Source organism: Dunckerocampus dactyliophorus, chromosome 9 (assembly GCF_027744805.1).
Source record: "Dunckerocampus dactyliophorus isolate RoL2022-P2 chromosome 9, RoL_Ddac_1.1, whole genome shotgun sequence".
Taxonomy (NCBI): Eukaryota; Metazoa; Chordata; class Actinopteri; order Syngnathiformes; family Syngnathidae; genus Dunckerocampus; species Dunckerocampus dactyliophorus.
Window position 1 is genome coordinate 28361962 of NC_072827.1, and position 14414 is coordinate 28376375.

Consider the following 14414-nt stretch of genomic DNA (forward strand, 5'->3'; position numbering starts at 1 on the left):
TATTGCTCATCAAAATATTGTGTGTGCTGGCTGGCTGTGGTCAAAAGGCACTGGGAGACATGCTAGCATACATGTAATACAGGTATTTTCAAACTTATGGACAATCAGTTGCTATGTCCCGCCTGCGTCCCTGCTTGCCGAATGGCGGTCGTGCGTTTCAATTAATCTTGCTCAAATTTCACACACGTGTTTGTCACTCCTCTAAAGGTGTGTACCGAATTTTGTGGTGATTTGACAAAACGCGCTAAAGTTACAGTGGCTGTTTTGTAGACCGTATTGAGCTGTTGTGAGAAATTTCAAGTCAGTCCAACTGAAAGGGTGAAACTTTGGCGTGGTGTATTTGCCAGAATAGTAGCAGAGGTAATGCAGTAGGGGTGCACGTTTTGACAACTTTTCACCCTTTTGTGTGCAGTTGTTCACGAGCAGAAGCGTTGCCTGGCACTAACAAATACATATGGTCATCATGTATGTCTTGTCATTACTTGTAAATAAAAACAAAAGCAGATACAGTTGTCCCTTGCCAAATTTCACAAATTCACTCCATCACGGTTTTTCAAAAATATATATGAATTAATAAATACATATCATGCTGTGTCGTGCTTGATAACGATTGTCAAAAAAAACATGCGTATTGAAGCAAATTTAACCTATTTTTGCCTAAATTAAGCATTTTTAAGAATGAAAATGGATAAATTACAGTACATATATAAGGCATTCTGAAGACGCATTCAAAGACGCTGTGAATGATATGGCGTAAGGGTGTCTCGAGGACACCGAGTTAATGAGATGATACGATACATGAGATTGGGTCTACGAGAACAAGACAAGATTTTAACTTTACTTTAGAAAAGTACAATGAAAAAAATCTTAAAAACTATATGACAATATAGTATATTGCAATCTACTAATTTAATTTCTACTACTTTACCTTGCATCGCTCCCTAGGCTACACTCATCTGCACTCTGGGTGCATGCTACCGGCCCCGCCTCCACCCACCAGACTATATAACTGATAAATTCGGCTCACTGCATGCAAACTTCAAAACTTCAAAAATGAGGTTGTTGAAAAGGGCAGGTATTAATATGGTTTACACACAATGTAGAGACTGTAACACAAACATCAATACTATGCACTCATATGTCTTTTTAAAATTCTATAATTGATACTAGTGTTGTTAAAATTAAATTATGGTCGCACATTTTTCTTTGTTAAATGTTAAATCAATTTATAAGTTATATGAAAATGCTGGGTCAAGTGCAATATAGTATCTTAAAAGCTATTTCAAAGGTCCCCTTGTATGCATATGTGAGTCTTTAATAATGACCTTACTGTAATAGTTTTTCCTGGAATCTTTTTTGGTGAGCACGAAACATGAGTCATTTGTTCCTGAGAGAAGAGCCGCTCAAGCGGTCATTTTATAGTTTCATGTTTTTTATGACGTCATAAAGGACAAACCTCCCCTAATTGTAGACACTCACCGCTTGACTGAGAGCACAGCTTTGTAAAAAAAAAACAGGCTTCACTATGCATCGTAAAATAAAGCCTGGTTTTTCTGCCAACTATCTATCAGTCAGTTACGGACGTGGGAGCTGTGAGTTTTATCATTTTGTTTTTCTTCATTGCTGTTCAAATGTGAGTGTAATGTCGCTCACATGGCTATGCTAGTCTAGCTAATGCTTGTGTCCTCCTGTCCCACTCCTTATTTTGGCCAACACGCTACCACTTCCAATGCATTATTGTGGGATCTCTGACAACTATTTCAAATTGCTGAAAAAAACAGTATAATTGTGGCCTTTCACAATGCATGTAAATAGACAGTACGTAAACGGGTAGTAATTCAATCAGAATTGGGCACCAGCCTTAACATAAGGTCTAATCAGTTTCCTAATTTGCCCTCAGTCTCATTTGTATGGTACTGTAAAGGGATTGCTACAATACGCTATGCTATTTTTGTAATGAACAGTGGTGTGGAAAAGTGTTTGCCCCCTTCCTGGTTTCGTTTGTCACATTAAATGTTTCAGATCATCAAACAAATTCAAATATTAGTCATGAACACAAAATGCAGTTTTTAAATTAAACGTTTTATTATTAAGGGAGAAAAAAATCCAAACCTACTAAGAGTCTCTTACAGCGCTGTGGCGGAATTTTGGCCCAGTCATTTTTGCGGAATTGTTGTCATTCAGTCACATTGGAGGGTTTTCCAGCATGAAGCCTTTTTAAGGTCATGCCACAGCATCGCAATAGGATTCAGGTCAGGTGTTTGACTAGGCCACTCCAAAGTCTTCATTTGGTTTTTCTTCAGCCATTCAGGGGTGGACTTGCTGGCGTGTTTTGGATCATTGTCCTGCTGTCCACTTTTTCACACACGGCCATGTACCTTTGGATTTTTTTTCTCCCTTCATAATAAAAGGTTTACCGTTTAAAACCCGCATTTCGTGTTCAGTTGTGTTGTCGTTGACTAATATTTGCATTTGTTTGACGATCTGAAACATTTAAGTGTGACAAACATGCAAAAAAAGAAGAAATCAGGAAGGGGGCAAACACTCTTTCACACCACTATGAAGTCTCTCAGCATTCACATGTAATTGAATGGGAAATGTAATATGCAGTGTTAAAAATATACAAATATGTTAATGTAAGTAGTTCCTTTATGCATGCACTGGCCTACACACTGTTGAGCGTAAACGATTATCCCCATGTACTACGGAGGCTTAATGTACTGTGCTCTACGGAAGGTATCTGCACATCTTGTATCTTTTGTGAGCGCAGCGACTTCAATAAATTGTCATTTCAGAATACACCCGCATTGATGTTTTTTTTTGTGTCACATGTTGTTTCCATGGTTCCACTCAGTGCTCCTTTGATAAAACTGAAGTGACAGCGAGGTTCGATGTGACTTCCATTCACTGCTTCCAATGTGTTTGAAGGCAATGCAATTTGTGCACGCTGACATCTGTATTGATGTGAACTAATGTGAGATGAGTGTCGCAGCTATGATGGGAAATATTTCTATAATAGTGACATTTTGATTAAACCTTTCTTTTTCTTCAACCCCCACAAAGAGAAGGTGACTAGTGTGTGGATGCTGAGCGATAGCAAATAATGTGATCACAGGCTTTTATTGCCCTGCTGTTATTTGGGGTTTTTAGGCTAGTCTGAATAAAAGAAAAAATCTAAGGAAATCTGATTACGATCTCAAAGCCATATGCCACCTCTCTGAATAATTGAGAGGAGCCGTGTAGCGATCAGGATGATTTGCCACAGTGTGATCCAGGCACACCAAACTACAACAGATGTGAAATTGCATCATATCTGCCAACATGTAGAGGCGCCACTGAAACTCAGCAGTGTGAGGAAACAACACAAAGAGATGCTTGTCTCTTCTCCGGGAGATTTCTGCAGGGTTTTCATGGGGTAGAGGTGCTTATCACATCTGCAGCGCTGATAAGACGTCCTCTGTGCTTCCGTAGGCTATATAATATTAATCCCTCTCCCACGTCTGCACATGCACTTAAAGGAAGGTGACAAGCGTGACATATCCAGGACCTCCTGACGGCTCGTGCTGTGGATGGCAGCCGCCAAAAGAGCCCCCCGAGTACCCTCCAGTAATGTAAATTTGCAGGGGGAGTCCAATTTCCATCATAGCACTGTCACTGCCGTGGTCATTTAAACTAAATCATCCCACCGTGTGTCACACAGCTTCCTTCAATCACTGACTTACTTTTATGTGAACTGCAGTCACACACAACAACAGTGCACGTTTGACCTGACTGACAGACGTGTGCACGTGAGGGAATGCGGCATCCCACGGAAGGTATCCACTTAGCGTTAGTGGTGGTGTGTAAGAATGAGTCGCAATGTCACAGATTAATGCAAACGCTCCTCCCGGCTTATTGAGGATAACCCCTGCCTTTTATAACAGATATGAATAGAAAGGCTTGAAATAATCCACAAAGTCAAAAAACCCACGGAAAGCTCACTCATGCACGGGCAAACGTACATGGCATACAATCAATGCAATCATGGGCTTGAATCTGAACGCTGTACAGCAGTGATCCCCAACCCCCGGGCGGCGGCCCGGTACCGGGGCGTGGGTCATTTGGTACCGGGCCGCACCGAAAGAAAAAATCATTTCCATGATGTTTTATTTTGAAAAGTGGCCTGATTCTCTCTGTTATCTCCATTGTGCGTGTGCTAACTTTCTCTCTACTGCTGCTGTATTTTTAGCATTTTTCTTTCACCTCATATTTGGTCTAAAATGCTGATACTGTGTGGGAATGCATAAAGGTAAGTTTTGATGACTTATTGAGTGCTAATGTGCACATTTAATTCATGCACATTTAATTCACTGCCTTTTACCACGCACGTCAAACAGCGACGTAATCATCTCTCTGGAAAAACTCCAGGCTTGAACTGGTGGATGGTGGGTCGGCATTCATTTTGTGCTTTTAATGTGATGTTGTTCATGTCATAGTTTTACATAATACATAATAATAAGATAAATTACATCGCTATAATGTACAAACCCCCGCCCCCCTTCTGATTTAGTTTTTTGCCTGTTTACATGGGCTCTGTTATGAAAGGTTTTGATTATCATATTTTTCAACAAGTAGTTAGTTAATCAGTCCCCATACGTCCCCCAATAGTGTTTGTCCAAAATCTATCTTTGACAGCTTAAAAGGCGTAAAGAGTTTGGCTTCTCAAAACAAAATGCGTTCAAAAGATTCAAACATTTGCATCACAAAAATGCCTTCTCAAAAAAATCAGACCTCACAAACGCTTGGCGTTCTATATTTGTCGCCTGTGCGTTCACGTGTACGTGACAAAGACTCTCGCATCTCCTTGTTTACGTACAGTATGTGTTCATAACGTAACATCCGTGGGACAGGAGGACACAAACGTTAGCAACACTAGCATAGCCGTGTGAGCCACAGTGCAAGATAAATAGATTTTTGTCACACTGAGTGCACATAAACAGGCTCCAGGGACACATATTGCTATTATGGCATCATTAAAAAGACAATCATGCATAATAGGGGACCTTGAAAAATCTGGCACAAACCATGGTGCAAATGAAGAATATATGCCGCCTAAGATCATAAAAAGTGGACAAGAGACTGCTTGGTGACAATATTAAAAAAGGCAGATGCTATCTAGAGTCATGTTTTGTAGCGGCTTTAGCAGCAGAGGTTGTGCATCTGACTTGTAAATGTTATGTTTGGCACCTGTTGCTGTCAGCTACTTCCTCGTCTCCTCTCTCCCTCCCGCCTTCTCAGAATATGTTGATCCAGCGGCACAAGACAAAGAGCTCTGTGTCTACACAAGACAAAAGGAGATGAAAAGCACAAAGAAAAAGGGAACAAAACCAACAACAACACTGAAAAAGCCCCACCATTTCACCACGAGCAACGACTGAAAACGGCATTTAAACAAAGAGGGAGTGCACAGAGCAACAGTGAAATCTGTTATCCCGAGGCCCTGTTTGGGAAAAAATGTTGTTTCCCTTCGACTTGTAAGAAGAGAAATATAAACCCCTATTGAGGAGAGGGGATGAATGTGTTAGAGAGCGTGCTCAGCGTGTGAGACAGTGCTGCCTCTTTTTTTTTTTTTGTTTGGCTTCCCTCTGGAGCCAAGCTTACCCAGGGAGCCCTGCAGGCCCGTGGAACAAACAGAGCTTTGTGAGCATTGACCCACTGCGCCCAGCAGCCACACCGCAAACCTCCACTTGTGTGTGAAGAAAGCAAAAAAAGAAATAAATAAAAAATTGTCTTGATCTCACTTGCTCGCCCTCCACCTGCGCTTTCATCCCGAAAAAACAAGAAGACGCAGGCGGGGATGGGCCTGCTGTGACAACTGAATTAAGACGCCTTTTTGGAATCCCTCGCGTCGTGGATTTATTTTGTGGCATGCTCTAATCAAGACCCCCCTACGCTCCCTCGAGGTGCCCATAAAAATGTCAATAGGCGGATATAAATGTGCCTGCTGCTGACCAGGAGGCATTAGAAGTGTGAAGTGAAGCACTCTGCTAGTCACGCCGTCCTAAATTTGATTGCATGTTTGCCATTACGTCCAGACATGAATGAAATAAACAGTAGTGACAGTCCATTTTGCACCTTAACCACAACACAGAAACCCTTTTAGGCTGTGCTCATTATAGTTTCTTCTTCTTCTTCTTTCTGGAAGAAAGCACTGCAGTACATTTACAGATGCTGCAGCCCACACTTTTGCACTAGCAGTAACCAACCAAACACTGATTGGATCTTTCTTTGCAGCATTTTCTCCAGGATGGTCAGAAATGTAAAAAAAAAGGTGTGATACAAGGCTTAAATGCTTTTAATCCCATGGTTGAGTGACCACTTGCAGCTTGGCCATTGTGTCTGACATTTGCAGGTCTTTGTCGTTTCTTTAACATCTCCGGCAGGAGCGCTCCCACCCCGCTAGTCCTCCCATTTCCCCTTGTGCTCTACATCCTTAGTATGCAAGCCTGTTAGCACGTTGGAGCAAAGTGTCAATATTGTCATATTCATACCGCGAAGGCAGGAAGCAAATGCTTCTCAGGTACATTTAGCACAATTGCTGCATGAATAGACGTGCATATACAGTGCAGCATATGCTGCATGTACAGTTCATATGGGCTAAAATTGCAGAAATGAGCACATTCAATGTATGTGCATAGAAATACAGTTTGAATGTACTTAAGAAGTAAATATGTATTTACAGTTTATGTATATACTGTACCATGTTATGTGCACATCCAATGTAGGTGTGTCCTGTGCTAACATGTAAACAATGTATTGGCATTCAGTATAAATGTCTGTAATTGGAGATACTGTACGATATGAAAGCACATATCTGGTGTGTGTATGGCTTTACTGTGTCTAAGTGTGAACAGGACCGCTCAAAAGCTTGGACGCATTTGCTGATGCTATTGAATGAGAAGGTGCGTCTAGTCATGTATTTTGCATTAATGTACATAATGTTGTAAATACTTACACACATGCGTGCAGTATTAAAAGCATTCTCTAGCGAGTGTATACAGTTCTGTATGTACTGCTAATAGCATAAATGTGCACATTGGATTAATGGTTTGTACAAACGCTAATGGATATGTTTTGGTTTGTTTTTAAGTTGCAAACATGTTCATTTAAAATGGTGGCTATTTAAAGGGAACATGCAAAGTATATTGGTAAATGTATATGTAATGTATGGCATTGATGAATATGGAATGTGCACATATACAGTATACAGTATACAGTATACAGTATACAGTAATCCCTCGTTTATCACAGTTATCTGGTTCCAGACCTGACCCGAATTTCCATGAAGTCCATCTTTACTAATAGAATATTTTCATAATTAGAGCATAAGAAACCGGTTTACGACGTCCTAAATACAGATTTCAAACTTCTTAGAGCCCTCTAGACATGAACTAACACGCCAATAGTCACCTTTACACTTGCATTGCCCAATATAGTAGACAGAAAGAGTAAATAACTCATTTAAGACACCAATAAGACACCAATAGCGCTCGTGTGTGTTACTACAGACAGGAAGTCATGTTGGGGGTTCAGAGTTGAGTTTCAGCTTTGTGTGGCTAACGGCCAAAAAGTATTGTGCTTGTTGTGAGATCATTCAAGCCTGCAATAAAAGCCTGCTGTTGCGGCGATCAAGTCTAATCCTTGCTGTCTCACCGAACATTACAGTAACATCACTGACACCTAGTGACCGGTGTAGAATACTACAATTCATCAACGTCTGAATGTGTCTTTTGAATGCCTTATGTTTGTATTTTACTTCATTTAGCCAGTTTCATGCTAGAAAATGCGTAATTTAGGCAAAGCACAAGCAACATTTGAGTAAATATGCACCTTTCTTGACTAATAATAAACCACGAAACAGCAGGATTTATTCATTTATATATTTTTGAAAACCGTGATAGAGTGAAATTGCGAAATGCGATGCAGGAAGTGCCGAGGGACGACTGCATGTGTATGTACATTTACGCAGCGCAAATTGACATTTAGCAAGTGTGACATGAAATATTATTTTCTTTTACGGTGTAGTACAACAGTCAGCTAAAGCACGTCCCTTTCAACATACAGTATGCTTGAGGGCAAAGAAGGAACCACCGCGTACCAAAAATAACCGCCTGAGAGGTGGCCAAATGAGTATCCACGCCAAAAATCATCAAGCGCGTTGGCAACATGCAAACAAACACAAGCCACTCTCCAACTGTAGTACAGTAGTAGGATTACACTCCTCACTGTGTAATGAAATGTTACAGCGATTCTCTGTGCATCCACAGCAGGATTGTTTTCCTCTCTGGGCAGCAATCAGCTGCACGCTCTCTCCTTTCGCACAAATAGAAAATGTGTCGAGAGCTGTTACTCTAAATTGGACACACAATGAGAAGTCACGCTGGCTCCCCCCCCCCCCCCCCCCCACCAATGCTGTTCATTCAGTGAAGTGACCGAGACTTCGCCGAGCAACAGCAGACGTCAACCTTTCTTCCAGTGTAGAGAGCCGCATTAAGACAGCGGTGCTCGGAAGGAACATCACAGGTATATAAAACGATAAAACCTCACTCTATCAAGGAAGTTGGAAGTTAGCGTCGCTGTCCAATGGGGAAAAAAAGTATGTAACCGTGGAAACTCATAAGTTGGATGCATTTTGGAGTTCAACCAAAGTTTTATGGGAAAAAACTGCACCAAAAGTCAAACCGTAAATTTTCACACCATTTTTCATCTATATAATCCTTATTATTATTATTATTCCGCATCATTTTTTTGTCCGCTAACACCTCCACATGTCTCAAATGATTCAAACCGAACCAGAGCCAAAACGTTCAGCTCATTCAGTATACATTGACTATCTATCAGGACTTTTAAAAAAATTCCCCACAAGTTCATATTTTCGGCGACAAATTTCTCAGTGAAATGAATTGGCAATTTTTTGGCTCCCCTGCTTGTGGACATGCATTTTACATTTTATATTCTTATTCTACAGGTTGACATGGCTCAGGAGGTAGAGTGGCTGTTTCCCAACTCGATGGTCGCTGGTTCGGTCCTCCATCCTGCTGTAGTTATTCAACGAATGTATGCATTCAGTCTGCATTTTTTACTTCCCAACATTTCAAATTCCGCCGTTTTTTTAGACTGCAAAAAATGGTGCCTCGCACATTTTCCATTACTGTGACATACTGGTTCGATCCTCAGTCTCCATTTTTTCATTCTAGCATTTCAAATTACGCTCTTCTTTCTAAAAAAAAAAAAAAAAAAAAAAAAAAAAAAAACATACATTTTCCATAATTCAGATTTTCTGTGAAATTGTTCCCATTGGAAATTTCAATGGGCAATTTTCAATGTCGGTGGCTGAGTGGTTAGCATGTTGGCCACACAATCAGGAGATCAGGAAGAACTGGGTTCCAATCTCCGCTCGGGCATCTCTGTGTGGAGTTTACACGTTCTCGCCATGCGTGTGTGCGTTTTCTCCAGGTACTCCCAGGGTGTACCCTGCCTCTCGCCCGAAGTCTGCTGGCATACCCCCGCGACCCAAATGAGGATATGCGTCATAGAATTTCCCCTATTGACGGAAATTCCTTTTACGTTAAATGTAACATTGTGTTTATTCCGCGTATTTCAGTTCAGCTGCAGCATTCACACGCAATTTCGACTGAAATTGCTTCATCTAGCGATGCATGATGCCATGCAAGACAAACACATCATCAGCTCATTGCTGCATCTGAAGGATAAACAAACCGTGTGTTTTGGTTTTCAAAGTAAATCAATTTAACAGTAAAATAAAACCGTTCAATTTTAGAATGAAAGTTAGCTTTTTGTGTTTTAACCGTCAGACTTTTTTCTCGTACTATTTTTGGAAGACTTTACAAATCAAAAGTTTGGGACTTTCTCTTGAAAAAAATATGACGTTCCTCTCAGGATTATGACGTTCTCCACCTGATATGTTATCTCACAAAAAAAGACTTTATTCTCCTAAGATTCAGACTTTATTCACGCAACATTACAACTTTTTCCTACTTTGATGTATTCTTAACTTCATTCTAGTCTGATTTCGACCAAAAACACATTTTTTTTCTTTGGTAAAATACTACTTTATTCTCCAAAAATACGTTTTTCTTGTATGATTCCATTTTTTGGCTTCTACAAAAACGATATTTTTCTTAAATATATCCAGCTTTTATCTCAAAACTATATGAACATTTTCCTCATAAAATCTTTTTTTTTTTTTATAAAATAAAATTTTAATCTCAAAACATTTTTCCCCCCCAAATAGGACTTTTTCCTGAAGTATTACAACTGTTTTTATCTTGAAATGTTCCTCTGACTTTGGATTGTGTTCTCGTAGTATAATCACCGCATTAACCCGACTAGAAAAAACGTGCATTTGCCCTTGAAAAAAGTCTGAAAAAAAAGAATCATCTTATTTCATGGGTGTAGCGTTTTTTTCTTTACATGCAGGCCCGTTGGTGGGACCAAAAGCTTTTCTTCCTGTCACTCACACCCCTGACCTGGAGGGATGCAGCCGTGACACGGAGGCCTGCGGGGCACTGAAGCGGAGTCATCAGAGAAGTACCAAGCAGCTGCAGACTTAAGATTCATTTTGTATTGTTTTTATCTTAAAAAAGGGTCTGAAAAGGTGGGTCATTTTATATTGGGGGATGTCAAGATTCAGGTCAAGAGTAATTTTTTTTGCAGTGTGGCCCTAATTGTCCTTTGTAACTTTAAATGAGGCCGCATGCCTCTGTCTTCCGATCTTCGTTGGGCATCTCTGTGCGGAGTTTGCATGTTCTCCCCGTGCGTGCGTGAGTTTATTTACTCCGGTTTCCTCCCACATTCCAAAAACGTGCATGCTAGGTTAATTGGAGACTCTAAATTGTCCATCGGTATGAATGTGAGCGTGAATGGTTGTTTGTCTACATGTGCCCTCTCGCCCAAAGTCAGCTGGGATAGGCTCCAGCATACACCCGCGGCCTTAATGAGGATTAAGCGGCATTGAATGAATGAAGTTTAAATGAGCATTTGGTGATGGTACGAATAGCGCGGTTTGTCTCGTATGCTCCACTGTCACCTTCGAGCAGCCGTGGCATGAAAGTATAAAAGACAGCGACGACCTCCTTCTGTGTATTTTCATTAATTTCGATCACAAGGACCTTGGTAGTGCTGTGCAGGATGTGCTCTGTAGGTTGACTATCAAATACGCTGTCAGAACTTGAGGCACCGTAGGTTGTACCCTAGATCACGTCCTCAGGTGGGCCGCTTTGGAGGGAGCTATAAATAGCTCAAAAAGACGACACATCCGCAAAGTTTAATCATAAAAATAAAAAATAAAAAAAAAGACAAGAGCGCAGCACTTCCACAAAACAATGTCAAGAGGCTGGTGGCAAATGAAAGCAAAAGTTGTCCAAAGAGTTGCCACAAAGTTTGAGAAGTCAATGTATTTTTTAATCCTCAACGAGAGGAAGGCTGAGCGCTTAGATATGCCTCCCCCGGGGGGGGACGGGGGGGGCGGGCTCCATACTTAAGGCTTACAACAGCCTCATTATCTCCTCACGTCGTCGGGGCCTTGCAACACTTTGTCACAGGCAGCGTTGTCGTTCGTGGTCGACGCCACGAGGCATCAGGACAATCTCCGTGCTGTACGTCGTTGCCATATGGACAGCATTTGAAGACAAAAAAAGCCCTCCGGGCTGATTCCCCAGATAACTAAATGAATATTTTATCTCATTTCCATCTCATTTGCACCGCATTATTATACACTACTCTATTTTTTAATTAATTGATAGAACAGATCAAACACAGGTTTGACTTTTTTTTTTTTGGTTTTCATTTTCCTCCATTTTGAACGCGACTATAGGAAGACGATCGTACCGCACGCGGCAAATTAATAACTGTCAGCACACTTGAAATGCTTGTCGTGGTTTCACTGATGAGTTCTTTTACCTAACACCCCGCTGATTAATTAATTTCACACTCTTTAATTAAATCCACAGTCTGGGCGCCACCATGAGGGAGCGTCCGCTTTACTCAAGGCGGTCTGAAGAACACCTCCTTATAGCGATAACACTTGCGCCCCCAAAACCTGAGATACCAACCACGCCCCCAAACCGACTGCCGACTGGGTGAGAGACACGCCCCCTAGTGTCCACCACAACAGCATAATCTGTTTTTCGCTGTTCAATTGTGTTAATTTAACAAAGTTGTCAATAGCCAACGTGCGATGGCAGAACTTTGAGAGGCGCTGGCCGAGATAAAACATTAAAGTTGTTTTATTTTGATGAAATGATGGACAATCTTAAATTAAACTCAGAATCAAGTTTATTTGTAGTTCTAAACGTAATTAAGGTGGTTTAGGCACTCCTTTGAGGTTATGCTTTTTTTTCTGCAGCATTTTACAACATCACATTCAAAATGATATGCAAGTTAGAGGATGGCATCATCTAGCAACTTGTAGGACAGCCAATAGCTCTTTTTATTACTGAAAAGTTGGCAACAGTGCTGCTAATGCAGTCAGTGTTCAGTGCCACTGCTAATAGCTGCGAGTGGTTTGTTAGTGTGTTCGTATTTCACTTGGATTCTTGCACAAACCACAGGTTGAATGTTTCTACTGTAACAGCGTACTATGTACTAATATTACAGCAGACAGTTCACTCCTTCTTACTCTTGTATGGCAGTTAAGAATGATTTGATTTAAAGCATCATGTGTACAGTTAGTAACGGTTAGAAGATGCCAACAGCTAGACTGAACCAAATTGTTTCTCTTTTCTATAGGAAAAATGGAATGGATTTGACGAATGGATTTGAAGTTGTACTGTATATGAATACATTTTACGATGACTGGCCTGGAAGCTGGTGAGAGAAGAAAAAAGACATCATGTACAATGTTTCATATTGTCATCACAGTGTTGAAGACAATTGCGCTGATATCGTCTCTCATGTTGAAACCGATGGTGCAGCGCAGCGGGAATGACGACCGTGTGGGCGGGAAAGCACAATGCACTTTCTCTGCTCTCTTCAAACATATTTTTGGAACATATTTTTCTGATCTTTAATCACAAACAACAACAGAGGATGTTTCCATTTGCCTTTAAAGGGAGGAAGTAGTGAACAAGTCCGTAGGAAGGATATTGAAGATCTCTACATAAGTTTATTGGAGCGGAGTTTATGGTAGAGTTTGTACAAAAAGACACACCACAACATCTACAGACACCAGACACACACACACATACAGTATATGTGTGTGTATGTATATACACTTAAGACTCATGCGAGTGTGTTCCCTGAGGGAGCTGAGCAGCAGGCGGACAGGAAGTGACGTCGCGGGTTCAGAGTTGCATTTTAGCTTGGGGTGGGTTACAGCCACAACAGTAGCCCGTGTTTTTATTAGGGATTATTGTGCCTAACATGACAGTAAGAGCACGGACCCCCCAGTGACCAGTCTAGACCACTAAGGCACGCATCATTCACAGAGTCTTTGGAGGAGTTCCGAATGCCGTATATTCATATTTTAATTCAGACATTTTTTTGCTTGAAAATGCTTCGTTTAGGCAAAAAAAAATACAATTTGCTTCAATATGCATATTTTGGACTAATAATAGGCCGTATTCAACCACAAAACAGTATGATTTATTAATAATTAATATTTTTGCAAAAACCGTGATGGAATGAAGCCACAAAATTCGAGCCACGATGTGGCCAGGGTCGACTGTATATGTTTGTTTTGTTTTACAAAACACTATGCATAATTCTTCTTATTCTTTTAAGTATAGGGCTTTTTTCTTAGGACACTTTGCTATCATGGAGAACATTTACATTTTTCACATAGGAAATAGGAATAATCTGTATAATATAAAACCTTTATGAATTATACAGGAGATGTTTTAAGCTAAATGTAAACATTATTAACTGTCATACAAGTGTAAAAACCCATTAACGACTGTATCGTAATGATGGTCAAGCGTGAAGGATGCTGCGGAGGGGAAGTACTGTGTGTGCCTGGGAGGTAAGTCTCTTTACATCAACACTAAACATAGCTGACTTATCAGTGCCATGTTGTACTGAGCAGCCGGGACAGAGGACGTCTTCACAGTTCCATTTCCCGTTCTACACACTTTTGTGCCATCACTTGTACCCTTCTTTGCTGGCATCACAAAAAACAAACAAACTTAAGGAGTTAATCCTTTAGAGGCTCACTGAGCTGCAGTTGCGACTGAGACCATTTTTTTCTTGGAACTTGTTGTCCCTTTTCAGATTCTACCACATTTTGGGCCAGTGAAGAGGTTTCAGTGCACACCCTGGGCCATGTTGCGTCAGCTACCATTCCAAGTCAACCGGCTACTTGCTCTGATGGTGAACAATAATCACCTCTATTGGAAGTGCTGTGAATGCCATGAACA